The sequence below is a fragment of the Crocodylus siamensis genome, chromosome 1 (assembly GCF_052110815.1).
Source record: "Crocodylus siamensis isolate JL-2025a chromosome 1, ASM5211081v1, whole genome shotgun sequence".
NCBI lineage: Eukaryota > Metazoa > Chordata > Crocodylia > Crocodylidae > Crocodylus > Crocodylus siamensis.
The window spans coordinates 389,784,858-389,804,801 of NC_143395.1; the positions used below are offsets into that span (position 1 = coordinate 389,784,858).

Sequence of the window (19,944 nt, forward strand, 5' to 3'; positions counted from 1 at the left end):
TTGATCAAACAATAACATTTCTTCTACACACAATTATTTTAAGAACTTGAACTCCAAAAATGGTAAATCCTCAAGCTGAAAACTTATACAGCTTTCCCAGTAGTTGAGCACCGAGTATTTTGTAAAGAGCTTAGGATCCTTTAGCAAATCTGGCCGTTTATTTTGGTGCCTGAAAGTAAGCTTACTTAGCACTCAAAAAATCTGGTCCTGCATGGTTTTGCAGGATCTAACAAAACTGCTAATTTGATAAACTAAACATTTTAGTTTATCTAGTCACTGCTTTCCTTTTCTTTTTTGACAGCCATGAATTTTATATTACAGTTACCTGCTGAAAAGGGCAAGCACTTCATTTATTAAAAAAATAAAATAAACACAACTATCTTGTTGGATAACAACACAAACTTCCTGCTAAAATATATATAATCCTTGAACTGTGAAAGCTTCTTTGGTTTGCATGGTTTTTGATGGGCTGAAGCACGTTGCTGTCCCCTGAATACAGCTGTAATTGCTACTAGCTGCACTAACACCTGCTTGCCAACATAGGCAGATACTAACAACAGACTCTGGTTCATTAATGAACACAGCAGACAGGCTTCTAATGCTCCCTGTTAAACCTTTTTTTATGTTCCTAGGCCTAGACTATATGAAGTGCAGGGAAAATGGGAGGAAAGGGAAAAGACTGAAGGGGATGTAACCTGCTCCCAGTCCAATCGTTTTCTGTTGAAAGATACAATTTGTGCAGCTTTCTCACTGCTAGGATCAGGCTTCTCAGCAAATTGATGAAGCTTCTTTAGTTGACCCTTGAGGGCAGCAGCAGCAGCAGAATCAGAACAAAAACCAGGCCTCTAAAAGGTGAGAAAATAAGTTTCCCTCTGAGCTTTTGCAGTCAGTTTCTTCTTGACTCTTGTTCAGTCAAGTAAGTTCCGGCTAGAAACCGTGTTGCTGCTTTGCTACCTCTCCAGAGGGGAAAATAGCTATGCTTATGGTTCTGCGCCTCAGAAACGAGAGTTGCAGGGCTAGAATTTATCTGGGTTAAATGTTTTATTGTCCCACGGCTGAAAAACTCTGCCCTCCTACGTAAAGACGAGGTGTCACTGTGGAAAGACAAGAGCTAGTCAGATTTTTTTAAGAGAGGGGCTTCTTTATTAAAACCTAGTCCATCCATCTAAAAATATGAGGGGGTTACTTTCACCATTATTATATATTTTCATTCCACTTTAAAACAAAACAAAAATGTTATTTTTGGAAAAAATAAAATCAAACACTAGATTTTCAGAAACTAAAAAAGATTATTTCAGATTTTTTAAAAAAGTTATAAAAATGTAAAAAACGAGGCCACTCTGAAATTAACTTTACCTTTGAAATTACTCACATGACTAACATTTAGCTTTTTAAGATTTGTTATAAGAAAAAAATTAAGCACTAGGGGTTAAATCCTGGCTCCATTAACATCAATATCAAAATTCACATCTACTTCAGTGGAAACAGGGTTCAACCTTAGCAAGTTAAAGAAGTTAGTCCACAGAGGCACAGAGCTAGGCCAACGGTAAGGGTGGAAAGACTGGTGCAAATCAAATGCAGCAAAGGCCACTGTTCCAAGGCTGCTTGCCATTCACTCTGCTTGGCTGAACGTCCAAAAATGTCTACAGGATTTAGAGGTGGAGGCCAACATGAGAAGGAAAAGGAGGCAAATGGCTACGCTGTCTCTCAGTACTATGCCTTACCAAACTTGCATGTCTGGCAGACAGTATCTATATTCAGCAGGTGAAGGCTTGCACAGTGACCAGACAGGGATCTGTGATCATGTTCTGCTCCCAAGGACCTCACAAATTAACTCCCCCACTACCCTTCACCACACACAGAGAGATAAGAAAGTGTGATCAACCCCATGGCAAGAAGTTGAGACAAGATTTCGGAGAATTATATCTTTCTACTTTTCCAGATATCTCCCTTCAGTGAGCTTATTCCAAAGGAAGCCAGAACCTTCTCTATCTTTTCAAAAAGCAAGTAGGAGAATTAACTTTGTTGTACTTCAGGGAGCTGGAACTGGTCACAATTGAATTAAGACACTCATGAAACTAGAGAGCCAAAACACCCATTTTTTCCTACTTAAAAATGTTGGGATGGAGTTTCATGAAAATATATGAACTCTGTGCTATGATAATATTGTCTGCTTCCAGCCACACTGATGAGACAAAACAAGAAACTCCCCTCACTGTAATCTTAAATACCTTTACACAGTGTAGTTAAATTTGCTTGAAAAAACTTTAGTTTATTGCCACTGAATGTGCATAGAAAATTGCCCTGGGACACTGACAGAAAAGCTGTCTGCACACAGCTTGTATGTCAGACTATCAATATCCTTTTGATAACCTCATTGAATTGGTTGCGCATTACTAAAGACACAGGAACAAAATCATAGAGGTGTCATATTACCAGACCAAATGCAGACTAACATTTCTGAAAAATGCAGAAAGAAGAAAATATTACAAAATCATGACATTTACAGCTGAAAGAGATCAGGAACTTTTTACTAACTTTTTGTTAAAATGTGCTAACTTATCAAAACCAGTACTTTTTGCAGAAACATATGGTTATGATGATAATTTTGTTTGCAATTTGTGGTCAAAATCAGAGAGAGCAACCCAGCTTAGGTTAACTCGATGATCAGGGCACATGGCTAGGCTTTGGGTTCTAGTCTTGCTTTTATTCAAGTTGGACCCAGGACTTGCACACGTTTCTCACATCCCAAGCGTCCAACCAATAGTCCACAGTGGCAGCCTCTGAAGGGGAGATGTTCCACTTCGTATAAAATGTTTAAATAAATAACTGAGACCAGTGAGAGATTCTGTAGGTCAGGGTGCTCCTGAGATAGCAGACACCCAGGCTCAAGTGCGCACTGTGAAGTGGATGGACAGGTCTTCATGTCTCTGTACAACAGGACATTTTTGAGACCTCCCATTTTCATAGACAGGAAATCAGTTTCTCAACCAGTTATTTACAGTATATCTTCAACTAACAGTGTATGAAACACTGCTTAACGAAATAAGACACTGATTTTAGCAACTGCTATTTTTTAGAAAATTCTTATGGCTGATTACACTTTATTTACCATGCTGCTGAAAATGCAGCAGTCTGAAAGGTTAAGATTTGCTACAGGCTGAGATGAAGCAAAGGTAAAGTGCTAGAAATTACATTTTGTTCTACAGATGAGTTTGTTTTGTTAAGAAAAAATGGAAAAAGTGCTAGACATGTTAAAGAAAGGAAATCACTTGACTCAAATAAGATTCACTGACAAAGAAAAAAAGTTGAGGCAATTTTGTTTGTTTAGCAGCATTTATTTTGTAAGCAAGTGACTCATCTGACCTGCTAATGCCTAATGTAGAGTTTAAAATGATTTAAGGCATAAGAAAAGGCAGTAGTGCTGAAGATGAACATTGGAGACACGCAGGTGACCTACATTAACAAAAAACTTGTCACTGCGCTCTCCTTTAATGGGGCTTAGATAATTAGCACAGATCGTGACACTTGCAGTTGAGATTGCCTTGCTCAAAAAATATAATGGTTGCAACAGAATCTCTGAAGGCAGCCATCTTACGCTCTTGATTCTGTACTTCCATTTCAAAGAATGGAAAGTCTATCCTTTTGATTGTAAAATAACTGTCTTACTGAGAAGTGTGTAACAGTGTAGTGATGTCTTCCTTACATCTGAAGACAGTTTTGGAAAGTAGTTGAAAGTAGTAAGGACTGTCTCTCCCATCTCACTAATACAAGCTTGTGAGACTGCCCAGTGTAGAGTACTACTGTGGGCTGTGGGAAATCCAGACTTCACGACTCCTCTTACTACAACCCTCCTATGCACGTCTGGTTTGGTGCCCCAGGGAAGCAGTTGCTTCCCTACTTTACAAGGCTGTAGCAAGGATAAATACATTAAAGACTATCAGGCACTCAGTAATTGGGTACATATAAAAATGCTAGATTGAAATATGGAACTCTGGGGTGCAATAATGTTAATGTGCACATCAGGAGTAGCAACAATTTTGCTAATGCCTTAAAGGGCCTTAGTTATACCACAAAATGTCATTCACCGCAATTTACACAGGCATTTTCTCTCAAGTGACCACAGCTTTGCTCACAGAGCACTTGGTCTATGAGCAAAGATAAGGCAAGGACTAGTCCATCCCTAACCTCTTCAGTCTGGTCCCAGGGCAAAAAAAATTGAGCATCAGTTTCAGCTAACTAACAGCACAGGGACATTTCATAGCACTTCTGACCCTATCACCATGTCTGACAATTTACATTCCTGAAAAGCGTTTACAAAACTGTGAAAAAGAATCAAATGTTCATAGAGCCCTACAGTTTTACCACAGATTAATTCTCATCAGGTGTTACTTACCGGGTCACTTCATAGAACAGATACTTTCATGGTGAAAATTATGTATTTGCACTGATGGGTCAAGACTATAGTTGCTAGCTAAATTAACTTCTCAGCAGTACTGGGTTTAAAACAAGATTTAGAACACCAAGGACAAGGAGACCTTTTGCTATATTCACCGTGCATTCAGCCAAAGACTTATAAAGTACAGGTAAACTATTTTCACTAACACAGTTCCCTCAAAAGAAGACTTAAGACTCAGGCTGGGAAACTGGTGGATTAATGAAAAAAAATTGTCATTAATAAGCCGTCTTGAATCCAAGTTTCACTGGATGCCAGAAATGCTTTCTGTAATGGCACAAGTAGTTTTATTTTATACTGGTAGGGAAGCCGTAATCAAAACTAGTTCAAGAGTGCCAGTTACTAACAAGCATCTTGAGCAGTAGGTCAGCTATCTAGGACAGAGAGGGCATTATACTTTTTGCATGTCTGAAATTAGATGATATTTTATTTAATTAATTCTTCAGTACAAAATCCTAGAATAAAGTGTCACACTTGGATGATTAAGCGAATGAATAAGGCTTGACTTCAGTTTCATGACAGGTAACAGGTTTTTCTTCTCTTTATTTTCAACTCTATTATGTATTTTGATGTTTTAAGCATCTCTGAATGTCAGTGAGATGGTGAGGGAAAATATAGATGTGAAGTTGCAACAACTTAATTGAGTTTCAATCCTACTTTACCTAAACAACAGCATGAGCATAGTGACAGTACTTAACCAATACGAAGAAGCAGACTGGTCTCTGAACAAAAGCTTCAACTCAAAGGGCTCAGGTTGTACATAAAGCTACAGAACAAGCCTTTAGGGTAGGAGAGAATGCCCCTAAAGCATGTTTACTTAACATACCTTCACAAAACGCAGACCTATATTTGAAATTTCCTTTAGGCATGACTGCTTAGACTGGTATACAGTATTATAACTGAGACAAAAGAAACAAGCAAGCAAACACACGAGTCTCTGTCAACACCACCACCCAGCTGTACAGGAAATCCAAGTTTATGTTTGGTTTCATTCACTCTTACTTCCCTAGTCCCTAAAACACCTAACACTGCTTTATCTGGCTCTCTCAAAAGTAAAGACATTGCATTTCCATAGCACCTCCTCGCTAGGTGAGATGTATACATTTGTCACAGAAGCCAACAAATAGCTTTTCCAGGCCCATGCAAATATTTCCATGTAAGAAGAGCAGGCAAGCCTAGGCTTTTCTGGAACAATTTTCTGAAACATTGCGTAAACTCAGGAACCACTAAAAGATTTAAGCTGTGAAGGTGAACTCTTTTTAGTTATTGAGTTTAGTATTTTTCCTTCAGCATGTTTGCTTCAGAATTGACACTTTCTTTCATCTTGTTTTATCATTTTTTCCTATTCCAAGTAACATAAAAATGCATTAAGTACTGTATTTATTTGCATGCCACATACACCCCTTCTCACCAAAATCAGCCGTCCAAAATTGTATGTTAAGAATAGACTTCAGAGATTCCAGCAGCTGGCAGGAGGGGTAAAATGATTTCACTATTCAACGTGGCTAATGTATTTTTGTTATTTCCTTGGCACAAAAGCGCTGGTATAATTTTAAAATTATATTCAGGGAACAACAGTATTGTTTTATCCAAATATCCTAAAGATCTGCAGCAATTACAATGTGGAAAAGGCTGGCCAGCAGGTGGCAGTGATTATTAGGCAAACTCAAAGAAAATCAAATGTGCTAAGCCTCCGTTAAACAAGAAATAAAGAAAGTAGAAATTCTGAAGGAGAAATTGTAAAAACTCATCTTTAAAATGGCAGTGTGGTTGATTTTGTAACAAGAGTATTGGTATCCCACACTTTAAAAGAAAAAAAAATTGTAGAAGTTCCAATTCCATTTGTCAAAATGGTGCAATGGGGCATTGAAAACAATAAAATAAATATGGATGATCACTTTAATATGTATAACCCCCCCCAAATTGCAGTAATGTGTATATTGCCACTGCACATCAGCACTGTAAATATGAATAATATTTTACTGCAAGGAGTTTTCCTTGACAGGTTCGTATTTTTGTGTTCTTTTGGAGAAGCCATAGTATAAAATTCAATCCAGTGGCAAAGGCGACTGAGAGACTATGAGGCCTCGTTACCATCAAGGGAATCAACAGCACCTTCCTCACCTAAGCAATGCTTTACTACTACAACAAAAATTGCCTTGTCTGTTTTGTGATGCTTGTCTTGTTGTTCAATTGTTTGTTTGGTTTATTTAGCTGCCCTAATATCTGAAACAAAGAGCAGAAGTTCATATGAAAGTTTTAAGTTGTGGATTCCACTTTTTTAGCAAAATTGCATTTATTAATCCAAGATGGTGACCAGGGGTGGGGCACCCATCAAGGGGTGGGGCTTCCCTTGCTGCCCTCACAGCTCACCAAAACTCATTAACTGGCCCTCCAGCTGAGATAATTGCCCAGCCCTGTGCTATAAAATAGCTGCTGCTTCTTTTCCTTCTTACCCCACCTTCTCCTTTTTGGCAACATGGAGGGAAAGACTTCTGGAAAACATTTATTTTCTTCATTCTTCCTTCCGAGAAAACAAAACATGCACCTTATTTGGGACTGTAGGTATGCAAGAAAATAAGTTGAATTTACAAAGGCAGAGACAAGATTTCATGTTTATGTTCGTTATAGTGTCTCCAACTCACTGTTCACTCTTACCATATGATATAGAGCACTGGTTAAGAAGAAATTTAAAGTCTATTTTAGGTACAAAACAATCCCCCAGATGTGTGTGTTAAAAAAAAAAAAAAAGCCTTAAATTCCCCTTAATTTTACTTTTTTAACTTCCCTCTAGCCTTTGTTAAAGAAAGCCAAACTATAATGCTAACCCAATCCTAGGTCATCCTGTTTCTGGTCATTCCTAAAAAGAATGTCAACGGTAGGAAGAAACAGGGCACTTCATAGAGACATGTACCAGACCCTATGAAAACCTCACTGAACATCCAGAAGTAATCATAGAATACTGTGTTACATGATACTTTTCTTAACAGCAAATAATTTCTAAGATAGCAACAACATGCAGCCATGTAGCACAGAAGAAAAAGGGAACTGAATAACACTGGCTAATACAGTCTTCTAATGTTTAACCAAGTACAAATAATTTTAAAAGGACAGGCCATTCTTTTTTAATATGCTTTCGAATAACAATACTTTGAAAAGGAACAAAGTTGTGCATAGTTATTTCAGATTTTGGAAAAGATGGTTGATCCTGAAGGGTAGTGGATAGGCATAGTATCAGCTAAATATGGAATCGCCTGCTATGTAACAGGACTAGCTCAGTGCAATTTGTTTTCTTGATTCATACATGATAGAAAGGTATTATTTTAACAGCTTGTCAAATGAAAGTTTATGATGACCTCTGACAAGTTGGCACAGAAGAGCCATCCCAGCTGCTCTGTATAAATTCTACAGATTTTTTCGGGCTGTTTGCCTCTCTTGTGTGGCATAGGACACAAAGAACCTGCTCTAAATAAACCTAGCCCTTTCACTAATCTACAGAAGTAAATCTAATCTACAGAAGTAAACCTAAAACTGAAGCCAAAAGGCAGATCAATTCCTACTTATATTTAATACTGCCGAAGCTGCAAGTATCAAGCAGGGTAACTATTTCTAACTGCAAAACACACCCCCCCTCCAAAAAAAAAGAAAATAAGAAAAAGCTGCCTATTTCCCCCCACTTTACTTGGTCCCTGGCTGCCTACAACAGTAGAGGGGACAGTGTCTTTGCTTCAGTTTTATCCTCATTACTTGCTCCTAAAATGACTTTAGAATTGTCTCAGAGCCCTGCTGATTCCCAGGACAGAGTAGTTTATGGGGAGGATATACATTATCCCCCTGTTAACAGTGCAGTTCTGCTGTAACGCTACTGAAGACATTGGAATTACACAAGGGATAAATGTTTCCTAATACCTTCTCTAAGGTTTGCTTGGTGCAAACAGGATTAAATTAACCATTGGATTAGCATAACTCTGAACCAGCTGTCAATCAACAAGCATTTAAACCACTTTCACACTAATCTGGATAACAACTGACAAAACCAAAGAGACATAGGACAAAACCATAGTTGTTTGAGGCTGGAGAAATATAAAGTGGCAGCATTACCCAGAAAGTCAGGAGACTCAGACATGAGTCATACTGATCTAGCAGAAATCCTCCATATGGTGCAAAGCTTTCCTATTATTGCATCCAGACTGCTTTTGTACTCCAGTGACAGCTTTACCATCAAACAACAAGAAGTATATGAGCGAGCAAAAGAGGGGTGGTACATGTCTGGGAGCTCTTATCCTGGTATTAATATTTTATGGAGCCATTGCTCATTGTAGCAAGGCGTAGGATATAAATTATCCCAGTAGGGCAAGCCAACACATGCAAGTTACCAAGCAGTATGGCACACAGGGACATGGTTGCAAAGCTCTGAGATGCTCTTATGGAAAGTGTTAAGTGCAAGTACCTCTGTGGATTACAGGACTCCAGACAAAGGTAGCAAGAAACATGCTGTACTTCTGAAAAGCCCAGGCAAGCAGGCTAAAAAAGTGAGAAATGGCCCTTCAGGAAATGCTACAGTCAACCGATTCAGCTCCTTGACATTAAACAAACTCTTCTGGATAACGCAGAAAACCAGGACTCCTCCTCTGAGTGTAACCTTGCAAAGAATGCATAACAAAATACTCTTCTGGATTATACCAGGGATGCTCAACGTCCAGCCTGAGAGCTGCATCCAGCCCATAGTACCATGTCATTTGGCTAGTGAAGCTTGCCACGGGTCTGGAAATTTGGTGGCAGGAAAGCAGCACTTCCCTGCTCCCAAATCTCCTGACCTATGGGGAGCTGCAGGTCCTGTACACTCGTTTCAGTACCTGACCTCTGTGCACAAGCTGTGCCAGGGCCCCATGGCCCAATCTTAGTGTGACAGATGGGAGAGAGTGGTGCCGGGCCTCCAGGATATAATCCTGGTGCCCAGGTTGGGGGTAGTGCCAGGCACCCTGAAACACAATCTGGCCTGCAGACTGACTTTGCACCACTCACTCATCTGGGCTGCAAGGCTAAAAGGTTGAGCACCACTAGATTACACTACAAAGTTTGCTCCATGTCTTTTCAGAGCTTGGAGAACCTACTTCCTTGTGGTGTTGAGGAAGGTTTCCAAAACAAGTGCCTTCAGCTTCTTACATCTATAGGCTGTAAGATTTAATTTTATAAAAATTGTCAAGGACCTTGAAGAAAACATTTCAAATGTGAACCAAAGTATAAGCCAATCCAGGGGCAACTTCCTGACAGATGGGAGAGAGTGGTGCTGGGCGTCAGCTGTTACTGACTGCCTCCCCAATCTATACAAGTTACTGCAGCCTTGTCATTTTTACTTGATCTCCTCAGAAACCTATGAATAACTATGTATTTGTCAATAAATAGGCCATTTTCACTCTTCTGTTGCTTGAGATAGCTCTCAGCAGCACCTCAACAGGCACTGGAGTTATTCATGGCAGAGGAAGAGATGTAAAAGGAAGTTGGTAAAGGACTAGGATATAATGGGGACAACCTGATACTTTATCCCTCTGGGTTCTGGGATTGAAACATCCCACTTTGGTAATGGGCATCACGGGGGTCTGAGGCAGTTAGAAGACAGAAACAAAGAATGTTTCGTCTCTCCTCAGAACAGAGAACAGCTTTGAAGCCAAGAAAAGGATTGCAATGTATTAATTAACAATGGACAGAAACTGACATGAAACAGAGCCATCACCTGAATCTTGATAGCTGGGAGGGATGTCTGGAACAAAAGAGCTGACTTGTCATTTGGGGATTGTCTCTGAAAAATATTTGCCTCCACCCCACCTGCCTACAGTAAGTAACTGATAAAAGCTATGTGTGTACATTGGCATATGGGAGAGAGATCAATGTGGTATGTCAAAAAAAAAAAAAAAAAGTTTAGTGCAGTGGGAAGAAATGGTGGGAGGAGAGACAGGAAGGAGGCAGAAAACACAATATGGAGGAAAAGAAAGATTTAAATGTTGAAGTGGGCTGGGGAAAAATAAAACATGAGACACACTGGAAAAAAGACAGGAAGACATACAACATAATCTGCTGCAAAAGAAAAGAATAGGGTGAATTGAGAGAGTAAGAAACTATCATTAAAGAAAGACATAGAGCAAATTTTTGTTTAAGTTCATTCATAGAAGGTTTTTGGACATTCAAATAAAATTAAAATTATATATAAATACAATAGTTTCATTGCAAGGTCCAAATACAGGGAAACATTCTACCAAGGTTAGTAGATGTGGAGCAAATTCTAAGTCCCATATTTTTATTACTTCATGTAGATTGTACATTTAGCACGTTTCCCATTTTCTTTTTCAATAAATGAGATAAACAGAACCAAGAAGCCCGAGTGTCCACAAATTCACAGTAGAAAATACTGTTCTTGAAAAATGACAGGATGTACAATCTGTGGAAAGCTAGATACTGGCCCTGTGTGCTGAGGTGGATAGAGATAGTGACTGCATTGGCAGAAGAAAAAAAAAAAGTCAGGAGTTGCACTGTACTGAAAGATGGTTATGATCCTGTATTCTCTGGGCAAAACAACTGGTTTGCCACTACTATGTTAACTGACAGCTAGAAGACAGGGCAGAATGGCACCTTTAATACTAAACTGATTCAGAAAGGCAACTTGGTTAAAGAATGTTGCTTAAACAAGGCAGATGTCGTCCCATACATCAGTTTGAGTACATTTACCATAAAGTACTTAAAGGACTAGCTTGAATTAATCTCTAAACCACCGTTGATTATTTTCAAGATCTCCTAGGGAATAAGTAAGATCTCAAAGGACTGCAAAACTGCGAAGACCCTATGCTTATAAAAAATTATAAAAATGCTGGGACAAGTTACCAAACAACTGATTTGTAAATACCTAGAACAGTGATTTCCAACCTTTCTAGAATCAAAGCATCCCTAGACAATAACCCTTCACAATAATATCAAGCCACCCCATGGAGACTGTTAGCTCTTATTTTTCACTGTTCTGAACTACAGAAAAAATAACAAAGCAATTATTCTGCAAAAAATGAAGAAAGCCACAATAGGCCTCAGCACCATGGTTGAGACGTAGAAGAAGATGAAGTGATAAAAACAACCAGCACTGCTTTGTCAATAATATACTGTGTCACCTTCTTTGACAGGGTGACCAGCCTAGTGGACAAGGGAGTTGTAATAGATGCTTTTGACACTTTCTCACACAACATGCTCATAAGTAAGTTAGGGAAAAATGGTCTAGATAAAAACCATTCCATGGTGGATGCATAACTGATTGGGAAGGGAGGGAAATCACTTTCAGAGATTTCATATGCATGATTCACTGGCAAACATGGATGCATTGGTGAGGCATAGGGAGTGCACACGGATGCACGTTCCCCCCCTTGAGATTGGTGGTTCACCCCGTGAAAGTAGTGCTGTTGACATTGCTGGTGGCGCCTGTGGGTGGTCACTGGTCACCACCCCCTGCTTGCTGCCGACGCTGCTGGTGGCAGCTGCAGGCAGTTGCCGATCACTCCTGCCAACAGCACCCACTCCCAACACCACTGTGGCCACCTGCAGAAGCACCCCGCTTACTGCCACCACACCCCCACTATCACCGCCTGTGGGTGGTTGCTGTGCCCCCCCAGTCTCTGGGGGCACATGTCATTCATACATGGATGGCACTGTCCTCCATCCAGTTCTAGTCAATATTTTGATTAACAAAATAAATAATAGAACAGAGACTGCAGTTTAAAAATTTGCAGATGTCACCTAGCAGTGAGGTGTTGCAAGCACTTTTGAGGACAAGATCAGTATTTAAAATACTTGACAAGCAAGAGAGATGGCCTGAGGTGCAAGTGTACAGGTGGGTGCTCCCTCTCCCTATTGCACTGCACATGCAGGTGGGCACCTCCCATCCCACAGCACATGTGTACAGGTGAGCACCCCCCACCCCACCCCACCTGATCATCAGCTCCCTTGTGGCACTGTGCCACATAGGTGTTCCAGGATGCCAATTCTTCCAGCACTGTGGGGATGTCCTGTGCTGTCCCACGCCCTGCAGCTGGGTCAGGCAGCAGAAGCTAGAGAGGGAGAAGGAGCCCCAAGACTATGGTTGCTTCTACAGCAATGGCAACAGTCAGCAGCAGCCAGGTAAGAGCCCAGGAGCTGCATGTTAACCCCTTACAGGCTGCATGCAGCCTGAGGCCACAAGTTCAAGGACAGGCAATTATTTTGGCTGAAAGGCCACTTAATGAGTTTTGGTGAGTTGTCGAGGGCTGCAAGGATAGCACTGGCCCTTGACAGGTGCATGGCCCCCTGGTCATCATCTTGGGACCAGTAGCCCACCCCCTAAGCCCTGATCTTTGCTACCATAAGTCCTTTCCCTCGCCCTGGAAGTACTCTGTTTGGGAAGGGGGTTTGCCATCTTAGAACTGGAAAACAAACCCAAATTACATACTAAAAGTCAAAAATCCACAATAAAATACTTTGATTTTATTTTAAAAAATATTTTTGTCCTTATTTGTGTTTTTGCATCATGTATACAGAGGTGAATCCATAATAGCTCAGAATGAAGTCCTACTCTTCTATATAATGGGGGTATGGGTGGGTGGGTATGGGGTTTGTGGGGTACATGGAGAGGGAGTATGTGTGGAGGAGCGCATGGGTGCAGGGCCTCTCCCCTTCCCCCAAGGTGCACAGGTGTGTGTGGGGGGGAGTACGTATGGGGTGGTGGGGTTTGTGGAGGGTATGAGGAAGGGTGTGGGTGGGTGCGGTGTTTGTGATTGTGTGTGGTTGTGGGATTTGGGTATGGTGGGGTATGCATGGGAGCCTCCTGTGCGCGCCCCCTTGAGCTAGTCAGTACTCACCCCTGCCCCACAAAAGCCTGAAACCCACACCCTGCAGTGCTTCCGCACCACCAACAGCACTGGCCAGGAAGAAACTCTTGCTCAGCATTGGGGAAAAGCAACCCATCTGTCTCACCGCTGCTCGTCGCTTCCTGCTACAGCCACCCAGAGCCCAACCCTGAGACTCCTCTGTGCTGCCACCGCTGCCCTGCAGGGCAGGTTGGAGGCAATGATGGCAGGAGAGTTGCAGGGCTGTCCATGGGCAGGCTGTAGCAGGAAGTTCCTGGCAGAGATGAGGGGAAGGGGCTGCTTTTCCACTGCACTGAACACCAGTTTCTGCCTGACCAGCACTGCTGCTGCTACTGTTTAGTGTGAGCAGGTGAGTTTGAACCAGGGGCGGGGTAGGCTGGGTTGGGGTTGTGGCAAGGATCCCCGCTGGTACCATGGGGCTGAGGCCAGTGGCATTGTTAGATGGAAAAAGCTGCCACTGCCTCGTCTGCTTAGAAAGGCGGTCCAGCTGTGGAGTTGCCCCAGCCCTGCTGCATGCCCAGGCAGCGCCAAAACGCACCACAGCCAGACAGTGCCTGGGCGAGACAGGACCAAGGAAGACGCTGTGGGCTAGACAAAGCCCCCCTGCAGGCTGGATTCAGCTCATGGGCCATATTCTGCCCACCCCTACACTAGTTCAACAGCCCTGTATTAGCAAAAGTGTCATATGTAGAACAATGGAGGTAATAATTCCTTTCTAGTCAGTGCTGCTGAGATTTCAGCTGGAGTTTTGGACACCACATTTAAGAATGACGTCAAAAAATAGGAGGGTATACAAAAGAGCATAACATGGATGAATAAAGGTTTGGAAAACATGGTGTGCAAGGAAAGACTGAAGAGACTAGGTTTGTTTATTTTAAAACAGTGGTCACCTACTCCTCATGGTATACTGCTGTGTACCTTTTTATGGATTAATGTTCAACTGCTGTACAAACAAACTGCAAGAGACAGTCCCTTCCCCAAGAACTTTCAATATAAGACAAAACAAGGCTCTCTTACAGCTTCCTGGAAACTAGACGATGGTGGACTGGAAAAGTGCCTTCCAATGGCAGTAGATGGGTATGAGGTTTGTTGTGCTCATAATTTAAAGAAAAGGAATGGCAGTTTCACAACTCCCTGTCCCACCTATAATCAGAGGAAGAACTTTCCATCTTCTCCCCATTTTGGGAGAGCAGCCTTCTCCTCTCCTCCTTTGCTGGTGCAACAAGAACATCCCTTCCTGCTTAATACTGCATACACATGCACCTTCCCCAAGCTGCCTTGCTATTTCTGGTTCAAGAGAACAACAAGTCCAAAGTAAAAACGGGGAGGGCAACTTCTCAAAGAAACTCATAAGTCGCAATGTTCCAAGTAACCAGGACCAATCGATAGCTTGTGTCCAGATCAAAAATGTTATGAGTGACTTCAGGACACAGAGTGACTGAACAATGTCACCTGCTAGGGGGATAGTGGTTTTGTCAAAGCAAGTTTTGGAGATCTGTCATAAGAGAGAACAGATTCTTCCATGTCAGAGTTATGGAAACAAAGTAAAACTTCCAGGAACTGCACTAGTTCATGCCTGAAGTGAATTTCTATCCTTACTAGCTATCCATCCTTCTTGTAAGCACTGCTATCATATAAATTATTAGTGTATGAGTTGCTCCTAATGGCCACTGTCTCCCAACTACAAACTGTAGAGGAGGGTCATCCTATTTGCATGCTACTGTCTGTGCATGTATCTGATCTACAGACTATTAATTTTTATTAATCTTGATGCATTTTGAGTCTTCTGTTCCTGACTATGGAATGACTTATGTAATGTGAATTTTTTTTCTCTGAATTGTTTTACTTCAAAGAAATACCTGCCTAACTAACACTGACTTAAAGAATTGTTCACGTGAACACACAAATAGCAGAAAGTATCAACCAAACACATTTCTAGTTAGTAAAGTACATACTTACTACAACCTCTCCAACTACTGCCTTCTTTCCTGATTGCCTTAAAACAAAAAGCATGTATTAAATTGCAAATGAATGATGAATTAAGAAGCACATGGTCCAAAGGATTGAGCCCTGGGCTCAGAGCCAGGAGTTCCTGAGTTCACTCTCAGCTCTTGTATGAATTTGCAGTTTACCATCGGGTGAGTTGCTTATCTACGGACCTCTCCGACTATCTGTAATGTGGCAATAATACCAACCTACAGCAGGGGGCTATTTACACAGATGAACTAGCGTCTGTTAAGCACTTCGTAAACATTGTGGATTCCTTAGAAGGAATCAATTGCAATTATCAGATCATAAGTGAAATTCATTTTTGGTAAAAAACCATAATTCCAGCATCTTTTATCTCCTATGTACCCTCTAGGCCAATGCCATTTTTCCAAGCGCTTCTAAATTTTGTTTCCCTTTCTTAAGTCCTCATATCTGCAAAACATCTCTTAAACTCAGCCCATTTCCATCAGTCTCCCACCCATCAATCCAACCCTCAAACACCTGTGACTCATGAGTATCTGTTATTTTTCCATCTTCTTTAACTTTATTCCTTTCCCTTTTTTTCTTGGACCTTGCCACATGGCTTTCCTGTAGCATGTCAGCAAGCTCCGTCTTCCACATAGGAAGAGAACGACCCCACCCCCCTCTTTCCCAAACCTCCTTAAAATATTCTAAGCTCCCTTCGTGGACAGGTTTTTTTTGATCTACACAAGTGAGCAACAAATGATTTAAGAGGAACAAGCAAGCTCTCAAAGGGCTTAGCAGATATTCACAAACAGTAGAGACCAATTCACCTTCACCCAATGGGCATTAAGACCAGCAGAACTTGTTCTCAGAGTAAGCTAGTCTTCTCTGTCTGCAATTTTCTGCTAGCACTGAAAATGACCCTTTGGGAAAATAATACTCTCTTGGGTCCCAGCAATGGCAACAACTGAACCACTACTGATCACAGTTCAGCTGCAAGTACAAATTTACTCTGAACAGGTTTAGAATAAAAAAAAAAATGTTTAAAGCCCTGCCAGACATTACATGACTGGGATCTGAGAAATGTTATATCCCATTTCAAACACTTTGCTTCCTGGTATGCCAGATGTGCAAAGTTTGGGACAGGACATAAAACTCTTCAGATTCAATCATACAATGGGGCAGCCTACAGCCAATCCCCATAATTTGGATTTCTGGGGCCAAAGCTGAGAAACTATACTGATTGTCTGACTTGGTTCTGGACAGCCCAGGTACTTACAGCAACCCAGCACTTTAAGTGTGAGGGATATTTTTAAACTGCCAGGCACAAGGGTTGAAAAGGTTCCTGGTGGGAGGAGCTGGACCAGAACAGCCCTAGACAGGTTCCAGACCTGGGGCTGCCCGGGACCTGATGCTGACAATGAGAATTGCTGATTGATAACTTCAGTGTGAAGGGGCATGCCACACATTCTGTTTCTGGTGCCATATAATCCAGACACAGATGTTTGTGGAACACCTTTGTGGCTGACTTGCCCCTGGAACATGTTAACTGTGCTACATGTAACATGTACCGGGGCCTAAAATGCCAGTAGCCACCTGGATCCAAATATAAATTAACTCTACTACTGTTCTTACCACCAATACAGCTGGTTACTATAAAAACAAAACTGCTAGAGTAGCACAGCCTTGAACAATCTAAGGCAAAAACATGGCTCAACTTTCCAGTTATGTTTTCAGGATAGTTTTAATGAGCCAGCAGCCTGTGGCAAGGTGAGCAAAAAATTATCTTTTCTTGTTAAACAAAAGTCTTAGCCGAGTGGAAGTTACTTCAGCCACTTTGATGCTGTCCTTAGTTCTTTCTACCGAAGCTTTGCCCAATGTCCATCTTGCGAGGACTGAATGATAAAAGGATTAAAGAGGCATGCTATAAACAGCTGACATGAAAATCTCCTGTGGTTAAGCATATGGAACCATTCAGCTTAAAGCAGGAAAACTAACAGAAAAGTTACTAGTGATATAGAGGTAATCTCTAGTTTTCAATTGTTATTAAAAACTTTCCTGGACTTTTCTACGTGAATGGCTACTGATTTTCAGTATAAGATGTTGCATTTGATATAATGTTAAATATCATATACAACTTCCGTGCCAAGCAATGCCTAATAACATTTTCAGACAAGAACAAATCAGAGTAGAAAATATAATCCAAAAAGATATAGCTAAAATCCACATACAGTATTTCCAGGGACAGTTTTTTCCCCCCCAAAACAAGACTCATTTTTAACATTATACAAAACTAAGTCATGAAAGTATATGTGGAACTGGATCTAGCTAAGCCATGCTTGGAGAAACATTAGTGAATAATCACAGTAAGAGACAGAATCTTTCTACACTACTGCTCTTAGAATCTAGGTTATTTAGAACTGAGTAACAGAATAGGAAATATGCAACTCCCATTCACAGAAATTACTACAAGTAGTGAGCCTTTGGCTTTTTGGAGACCTGTATTCAATTAACTAAGGTTTGCAGCACACATGCATTAAACCATTTCAACTACACAAAGCTGGACAAGCACACAAAATAATTGTCTCTGAACATATAACCAAGTGTTTGAAACAGAAGCAGGAGTAAGGATGTAGCCAGCCATGCATCAAGAAAATGTGCTTTACATAAAACACATTTAACTTTCCTGCGTTATTATTCTAATTTCACTTCTTCTTTCAAGTATGAATACTATTTCAGGGAAAGCAGAACCAATTAACTGGGTTTACAATCACAAAAGCTTGCAGATACATAGTATCTCTCAAGTACTTTCTAAAATGGCTCCTTTGTTTCAAAAACCTTTGTAACCAGAACAGTTATGATCTGAACATCAAGGTGTCTGGATTACAACAGTATTTCTCATAATTTTTTTGTATAAACCATGGCTTCTTTCCACTAACACAGTGATTCTCAAACAAGGTGCTGTGCCCAGAGGTGCCTTGAGATCCTTCCAAGAGTGCCACGGGGTGCCATGCAATGTCAGCATTGGTAGGTATGCAACCATGATTCACAAGGCAAACCCAAAGATTTCCAATGGGAATGAATAGTGTTAAAAATACTCTAACCTGTTGTGGTCTCCGAGTTCACTGCAATAGAAAAATTGCTCCATTACTTTTCTAATCAAAAAACTAAAAGAAGAATTTTTCCAGGGCTGCTTTGAACCTAACAATAGGTGCCTTGACTCTAAAAAGGTTGGAAGCCACTATTTGAATATCTTTTTTAAAGGGGCTTAAAAGGAAAGAAGGGCATATCAAATAGAAGACTGCAAGCCTTAAGGACTATGGAGCAAACTTTGAGACCGAGTTGAATTTTTAATATTGTAGAGGATGATGGCAGACCAGGGCCCTGACTGATCTCCCTTATGCTGCTGCAAGTCCTGTAATTTCAGGGAGCTATTCCAAGTTTGTAACCGTGCAACAGAGACAAACACCTGGGGCCAGATTCAGCCCCTTCAACACCTGCTTCCCACCACCGTCCTGGCAGGCAGCTCCACTGGTATGAGGACAGTTGTCAAGCCATCAGCATGACATAAAAAGACGCTGCAGAGCCATACACCTGGATATCTGCCCAGAGCCTACCAGCCTGCTCCCCTCTTGGGGTGCCAAAAGAACCATTTGTTCCTGTGAAACCACCTGGTTTCCATCCTGCCTGGAACCTCTGAGGGTGAAGGGACACACCTGAATGCCCCGAGCCCAAACTGCACCGAGTCTCTCAACTCCTTCCACCAGGGGACCAGACCCTGAAAGCCCCTGAACGAGCCAGGACTGCGTGACACGGCCAGACGCTGGCGGCGACTGCAGCTCTGCGCAGCATCCACCTGCCGTGGCAATAAAACCTTCTTCTCCTTCTCACCCCCCCGCCCTGCACACTGACATCCCTCCCACACACAACCCCGCCACGCACACACACGCACCCCCCCCCAACACATGCACACTCCCTGTCACACACACACACACTCTCTGGACCCCCCCCACAACTCGCCGCCCCACAGACAGACCCCCACCACACACACACACACACACGCACTAACCGGACGCTCCCCGCGCCGCTGTTTCCAGGTCCGCTCCCACAGGCGCCGGTCGCAGGGTCCCCGGCCGCCGCAGGCCCGCCCCACTGCCCCGGCCCGGCGGCGCGGGCGATGCTGTCGCTAGGCGACCCGCGGTAAACCCGGCCCGGCCCCGCCGCAGAGGAGCCTCCTCCGCCGCCCGCGGTGTGTTGCCCCGCGGCGGCTACCGCAGCCCCATCGCTCCTGCCCGTGCCCAGCGGCTGCCGCGGGGAGGAGGCGGCTGCAGCTCCGGCGCTGGCGGCGCGGGTACTAGGCAGCGCGCGCAGGTGACGCAGTGGCCGGGCGCCCCCTGCCGGCGGCAGCCGAGGCGCGGCTGGGCGGGTCCGTGCGGCGGAGAAGCAGGATGCTCCGTGCACACAGGCCCCTGCGCCCCCGCCCTGGGCGGTGTCGGCCAGACCCTCCCCTCGCCCCCCCACGGGCCTGGGGGGCCGTATCCCCCCACCCCGCTCACCCTGTTCCCAGGCACTCACGGGCGGAGGCAGGTGTTGCTTTAATGAAACCCCACTGAATGCTTTGAAGCTGCTCAGTCCTTGCCCTTGGGTAAATAGGTC

At 42.6% G+C, this 19,944-nt stretch overlaps 1 protein-coding gene across 3 annotated transcripts in view; it reads right to left on the bottom strand.

Moving 5' to 3' along the window:
* Positions 1-19,750, bottom strand: part of ELMOD1 (ELMO domain containing 1) — a 55,830-nt gene extending 36,080 nt beyond the window's left edge. The window contains exon 1 of one of the 3 annotated variants that reach the window (XM_090029857.1): positions 19,358-19,750. The gene's annotated coding sequence lies outside the window, so the exon portion shown is untranslated. The remainder of the gene's footprint in view (positions 1-19,357) is intronic. The other 2 variants (XM_090029849.1, XM_090029864.1) reach the window with 2 other exon arrangements.
* Between the last annotated feature and the right edge of the window lie 194 nt (positions 19,751-19,944).